This window comes from Hyperolius riggenbachi, chromosome 7 (genome assembly GCF_040937935.1).
Source record: "Hyperolius riggenbachi isolate aHypRig1 chromosome 7, aHypRig1.pri, whole genome shotgun sequence".
Classification (NCBI taxonomy): Eukaryota; Metazoa; Chordata; class Amphibia; order Anura; family Hyperoliidae; genus Hyperolius; species Hyperolius riggenbachi.
In genome coordinates, this window is record NC_090652.1 from 323373523 (window position 1) to 323380431 (window position 6909).

Below are 6909 nucleotides of genomic sequence, written 5' to 3' on the forward strand. Positions count from 1 at the left end.
CCAACATCATGCTGATCCAGATGTCCTCCCTCTGCTTCATCTGGATCACCCTGGGGTCCCTGCGCAGGCACGTCAGCATGTGCGCTGCCATTGGGAAGAGGCGGGCCACGTCTGCTGGCACATCGACGTCAGTGCTGTCCTCATCCTCCTCCTCTGCCGCCTCATCCTCTCTCCACCCCCGCACCAACTCAGCTGCGCTGTGCTGATCCCCCTCATCAGCAGCCAGGTCAGGGACCTCCACCAAGTCCTCCTCCTCCTCCCCCTCAGAGGTGGACTGCGCAGCTGGTTGCCGCTCCTGCTGGTCCAAGGCTGCCGCTCCCTGTTCCAGCAAAGCATCGAGGGCCCTGTTCAGCAGAGAAACCAGGGGCACCCACTCGCAGACCATAGCATGGTCCCTGCTCACCATGTTTGTGGCCTGCAGGAAGGGAGCCAGCACAAAGCACACCTGCTGCATGTGCCTCCAGTCATCATCGGGGACGATGGACGGGATGTTGCTGGTCTTGTCCCTTCTCTGAGCGGCGGAAACAGTGGCCAGGGCAAGGTACTGGTTGACAGCGTGCTTCTGTTCAACCAGACACTCCAACATCGCCAGGGTGGAGTTCCAGCGAGTCGGAACGTCAAGGATCAGCCGATGGCGTGGCAGATCCAGCTCCTTTTGCACGTCTTCCAGGCTCGCACAGGCTGCAGCCGAGCGCCGGAAGTGACGCACAACATTCCTTGCCGTTTCCAGCAGTTCGCCCATCCCCTGGTAGGTGCGCAGGAACTTCTGCACCACCAGGTTCAGCACGTGGGCAAGACAGGGGATGTGGGTCAGGTTTCCCCTGTCTATTGCGGCAACCAGATTGGCCCCATTGTCGGCCACCACCTCTCCGACTCTGAGGCCTCTGGGGGTCAGCCAAATCCTCTCCTGCTCCTGGAGTTTGGCCAACACATGGGTTGCCGTCAGCTTGGTCTTCCCAAGGCTGACCAAGTGCAGCAGCGCTTGGCAGTGGCGGGCCTTCACGCTGCTGCTGAGGCGGGGGGTTTGGCCAGGTGTGCCGGAGGATGGCAGAGGATCGGAGGAACCTGCTGCAGTTCCCCTGACCCTGCGGGGTGGCACCACCCACTGTGTTGCTGCTGCTGCTGTGCCCGCTGCTGCTCTCCCATCCTCACCCCCTTCCACCAAGCTGACCCAGTGGACAGTGAAGGACAGGTAGCGGCCTGTCCCGAAGCGGCTGCTCCAGGAGTCCATGGTGACGTGGACCCTTTCACCAACCGCGTGCTCCAGCCCTCGCTCCACATTGGCCATCACAAAGCGGTGCAGTGCAGGAATGGCCTTGCGGGCAAAGAAGTGTCTGCTGGGGAGCTGCCAGTCTGGGGCTGCGCAAGCAAGCAGCGCACGAATGTCGCTCCCCTCCTGCACGAGCGTGTACGGCAGGAGTTGGGAGCACATGGCCCGTGCCAGCAAGCCGTTCAGCTGCCGCACGCGACGGCTGCTGGGAGGCAGAGCCCTAACCACCCCCTGGAAGGACTCGCTCAAAAGGCTCTGGCGTGGCCTTTTGCTGACACGGGAATCAGCAGACACAGCAGAGGAGGCCACTGAGGACTGGCTGCCAGAACAGGCCTCAGTGTCGGCGGCAGGAGTTGCAGAGGGGGGAGGAGCAGTGCGTTTCCGCACTCCTGCTGGTGCTGCTGGAGGAGCAGGAGGGCGGGTGGCTGCTGTTGCTGCTGCTGCTGCTGAAGGCTGTGCAGTGATGGGTGTGGTGCCACTGCCAGCACCAGATGCCTTCAGCCTCTGGAACTCCTCATGCTGGTGGAAATGTTTAGCCGCAAGGTGGTTGATGAGCGAGCTGGTGCAGAACTTTAAGGGGTCTGCACCTCTGCTCAACTTCCGCTGACAGTGGTTGCAAGTGGCGTACTTGCTGTACACAGTGGGCATGGTGAAATATCGCCAGATTGGTGACTTAAACATCCCCCTACGGCATGGAAGCGCTGCTGCCTGTCTCCCTGTGGTGGTTGGGGGGGGGGGGCTTGGGGGGCTTGGGTGCGGCTGGTGGTGGTACTGGCAGATGCTGCTGCTGCTGCTGCTGAGCCTGAGACACCAGCAGGCTGTGGGACCTGCCTACTGCTGCTGCCAATGCTTGCAATGATGCGCCTCCTTGCAAGGCCCACAAGAGCATCCTCCTCCTCCTCCTCAGAGCTGCTGAGGACGACATCCCCTGGAGGTGGTGGCACCCAGTCTCTGTCTGTCACCGGGTCATCATCATCCTCCCCCTCCTGAAACATGTCCTGCTGGGATGAGGACCCCCCAAACTCCTCTCCTGATGCATGGATGGGCTGCTTGACTGTCGCCACAGTCTTGCTGTCCAATCCCTCATCCCCCAAAGTGCCCATCAGCATCTCCTCCTCAAGATCGCCAACAACAGCAGACAATTTTACTCATGATGCCTGGGGTCAAAAGACTGCTGAATGACAGGTCGGCGAGTGACGGTGAACTGGCCTCCTCCCCAGACCCTGCTGGGCGGCTGCTGCGAACAGGGGTGGTGGTGGTGGTGGTGGTGGTGGTGAGGGTGGAGGCCTCGGATGCAGAGCTGATGGCGGGCTGCTCATCCTCCGTCATGAGTTGCACCACAGTGTCTGCATCCTTTTCCTCAATGGGACGTTTCCGACCCGGCTGGAGGAAAATGGGAGCAGGTGCTACACGCTGCTGCTGCTGTGTCTCTGCAGCGTGAGTTGCAGATGCTCCTGCTGGGCGGCGCCCAAGGCGTCCACGGCCAGTGGCTATGGGAGGAATGTTAGCCACTGACGCTGCTGCTGCTGCGGAACTGTGCATGGTGGCGCGCCCGCGGCCGCGGCTTGCCACAATGCTGCTCCCTCTCCTCCTGATTCCCTTGCTGCCCTTGCCCTTGCCCAAACCGCGCTGGCTGCCACTTCCAGACATCTTCAATGTTTTGGGCGTATAGACAAAAAATTTTTAAAAGGGCGGGTGAAAAGTGGGGTACTTTAATGAGGTGAGTTGGTTGGTTGGTGAGGTGACTGAGTGAGTGTCCCCTAGTACAGTAAGTAAGTAGTAACAGTCAGGAAGTACAACTAGCAGTTACAATAATCAGTAGTAATCACAAGTAAATTTAGTGTGTGTACACTCAGACAGTGAGTGCACGCACGCAGGAGCTAGTAGCCTATGAACACAGTGACTGAGTGTCCTAGACTCCTAGTACAGTAAGAGTAAGTAGTAACAGTAAGTAGAACTAACTAATTACAATAATCAATCAGCGATCAGAAGGAAATGGAGTGTGGGTGTGTGTACACTCAGACAGTGAGTGCACGCACGCAGGAGCTAGTAGCCTATGAACACAGTGACTGAGTGTCCTAGACTCCTAGTACAGTAAGAGTAAGTAGTAACAGTAAGTACAACTAACTAATTACGATAATCAATCAGCGATCAGAAGGAAATGGAGTGTGGGTGTGTGTACACTCAGACAGTGAGTGCACGCACGCAGGAGCTAGTAGCCTATGACCACAGTGACTGAGTGTCCTAGACTCCTAGTACAGTAAGAGTAAGTAGTAACACTAAGTAGAACTAACTAATTACAATAATCAATCAGCGATCAGAAGGAAATGGAGTGTGGGTGTGTGTACACTCAGACAGTGAGTGCACGCACGCAGGAGCTAGTAGCCTATGAACACAGTGACTGAGTGTCCTAGACTCCTAGTACAGTAAGAGTAAGTAGTAACACTAAGTAGAACTAACTAATTACAATAATCAATCAGCGATCAGAAGGAAATGGAGTGTGGGTGTGTGTACACTCAGACAGTGAGTGCACGCACGCAGGAGCTAGTAGCCTATGAACACAGTGACTGAGTGTCCTAGACTCCTAGTACAGTAAGAGTAAGTAGTAACACTAAGTAGAACTAACTAATTACGATAATCAATCAGCGATCAGAAGGAAATAGAGTGTGGGTGGTGTGTGTACACTCAGACAGTGAGTGCACGCACGCAGGAGCTAGTAGCCTATGAACACAGTGACTGAGTGTCCTAGACTCCTAGTACAGTAAGAGTAAGTAGTAACAGTAAGTAGAACTAACTAATTACGATAATCAATCAGCGATCAGAAGGAAATGGAGTGTGGGTGGTGTGTGTACACTCAGACAGTGAGTGCACGCACGCAGGAGCTAGTAGCCTATGGACAGTGACTGAGTGTCCTAGACTCCTAGTACAGTAAGAGTAAGTAGTAACAGTAAGTACAACTAACTAATTACAATAATCAATCAGCGATCAGAAGGAAATGGAGTGTGGGTGTGTGTACACTCAGACAGTGAGTGCACGCACGCAGGAGCTAGTAGCCTATGAACACAGTGACTGAGTGTCCTAGACTCCTAGTACAGTAAGAGTAAGTAGTAACAGTAAGTAGAACTAACTAATTACGATAATCAATCAGCAATCAGAAGGAAATAGAGTGTGGGTGGTGTGTGTACACTCAGACAGTGAGTGCACGCACGCAGGAGCTAGTAGCCTATGGACAGTGACTGAGTGTCCTAGACTCCTAGTACAGTAAGAGTAAGTAGTAACAGTAAGTACAACTAACTAATTACGATAATCAATCAGCGATCAGAAGGAAATGGAGTGTGGGTGTGTGTACACTCAGACAGTGAGTGCACGCACGCAGGAGCTAGTAGCCTATGAACACAGTGACTGAGTGTCCTAGACTCCTAGTACAGTAAGAGTAAGTAGTAACACTAAGTAGAACTAACTAATTACAATAATCAATCAGCGATCAGAAGGAAATGGAGTGTGGGTGTGTGTACACTCAGACAGTGAGTGCACGCACGCAGGAGCTAGTAGCCTATATGAACAGTGACAGTGAGTGTCCCTACGGGTACAGTAAGAGTAAGTAGTAAGTAAGTACAACTAACTAACAATAATCTATCAGTAATCAGAAGGAAATAGAGTGTGTGTACACACAGACAGTGAGTGAGTGCACACACGCAGGAGCTAGCTAGTAGCCTATAAACAGTGACAGTCAGTGAGTGTCCTACTCCTAGTACAGTATAACTACAATACTATTAGTAAAGGACAGCAGAAATACTGGTATAGATGAGAGAAATAAACAGAGGACAGCTGCCCACAGAGGCAAGGCCCCCCTGAGGCCTAAACCTGTAAGCTTGCAGCAGCTGCCTGTCTCTAATGTAACACACAAGCTACTAACTAAAATACAATGTCTAAATAACTAACAACAATATAGGTGTGTATAGGAGGTGTATGTGAGCAAAAACGCTAGGTAAATGACCACAATAGAGCTCTTGCTAAGCCAAAGCACAAAGGAGCAACTCTCTCTCTGTACAAGTCTCAGGCAAGCACGGAGAAACGTAACATGGCGGCCGCTATTTATAGGGTAGGGGCTGGCCAGGGTCCCCCTCTGTGATTGGCTGCCGTCAGAGGGCCTGGGAGCCCTCTGATTGGCTCTAAGGACATCAATCTGGGCTATGACGCTATTCGAGCTCGGTACCGAGCTCGAATAGCGCCGGGTTGCTCGAATAGCTCGAATAGTGAATGGGCTATTCGAGTGTACTCGGATAGCCCATTCGAATAGCTCCAGCTATTCGGAGCTCGAATACCGAGCTCGAATAGCTGAAAAAGAGCTCGAATATTCGAGCTACTCGAATATTCGAGCTCTGCTGAGCACCACTGATCATGACCAGTAGAATTTGATTTGAATGCCAATTTGAGCCGTGATCGGTAATTGAATTCGGATATTACTCCGAATTTGTGATCACAAATTCGGATGGCCTTAAAGCTATTTTTTTTTAAAGGGAAATCACAATTAAATAGGTGTAATTTAAAAAAAATGATGGAAAACATCTTCTTCTTCAATCTTCTTCTTCTTCAATCTTCTTCTTCTTCTATCTTCTCCTTCTTCTTCTTTAATCTTCTTCTTCTTCTATCTTCTCCTTCTTCTTCTTCTTCAATCTTCTCCTTCTGCTTTAATCTTCTTCTTCTCCTTCTTCTTCTTCTTCTTCTTCATTTTTTTGTGTGTTCATATTCTTCCTCTTGTACCCAACTTAATGCTTTTTTTTCCCTTACAGAGCTCAACTGTTGTAAAATTTGTTCTTCAACAGCATAGCAAAATTTGTAGCGTAATAATAGCTAGTGGCTCATTGCAGCAGTGCATAATTCTGTGGACCCTGGCGGCGGGAACACAGACAGTAGGAGGTTAAATGCAGCAGCAGGAGGAGGAGTGACGTGTGGCAGGCAGCAGGCAGTGTAATGGGCCATGGTACCTAGCGTTGGTACCACGGCTGTAATAATAAACACCATACAGCAGGAGGTTCCGGACAGCAGTCGTGAAGCCCACATTGTGTCCAATACACAACTGGGACAGAACAGTTTTCAACCCAGACACCTCAGATTTTTTTTCTATACAACAAAATGTAGCTTTTGTGGTGGCGTAATAGCTAGTGGTGCATGGCAGCAGCGCATAACTCTGTGGACCCTGGTGGTGGGAACACAGACAGCAGGAGGTTAAATACAGCAGCAGGAGAAGAAGGAGGAGGAGTAGTGATGTGTGGCAGCAGGCATTGTAGTAGGACGTGGCACTTAGCGTTGGTACCATGGCCGTAATAATAAACACTAACAACAGGAGGTTCCAGACAGCAGTCCTGAAGCCCACATTGTGTCCGATACACAACTGGGACAGCACAGTTTTCAACCCAGACACCTCAAAATAATATTTTTTTTTGTTTTACACAAGAACAGAAATAGTAGCTATTTTGAGGGTGTGTTAAATAGCTAGTGGCACCCTGGTGGTGGTGGTGGGAACACAGACAGGAGGTTTACTGCAGCAGCTGCAGAAGGATATACATGGCAGCAGGCAGCCTAGGCCATGGCACCTAGCGGTGGTACCACAACACCTAAAAAAAGACCAGGCCAAA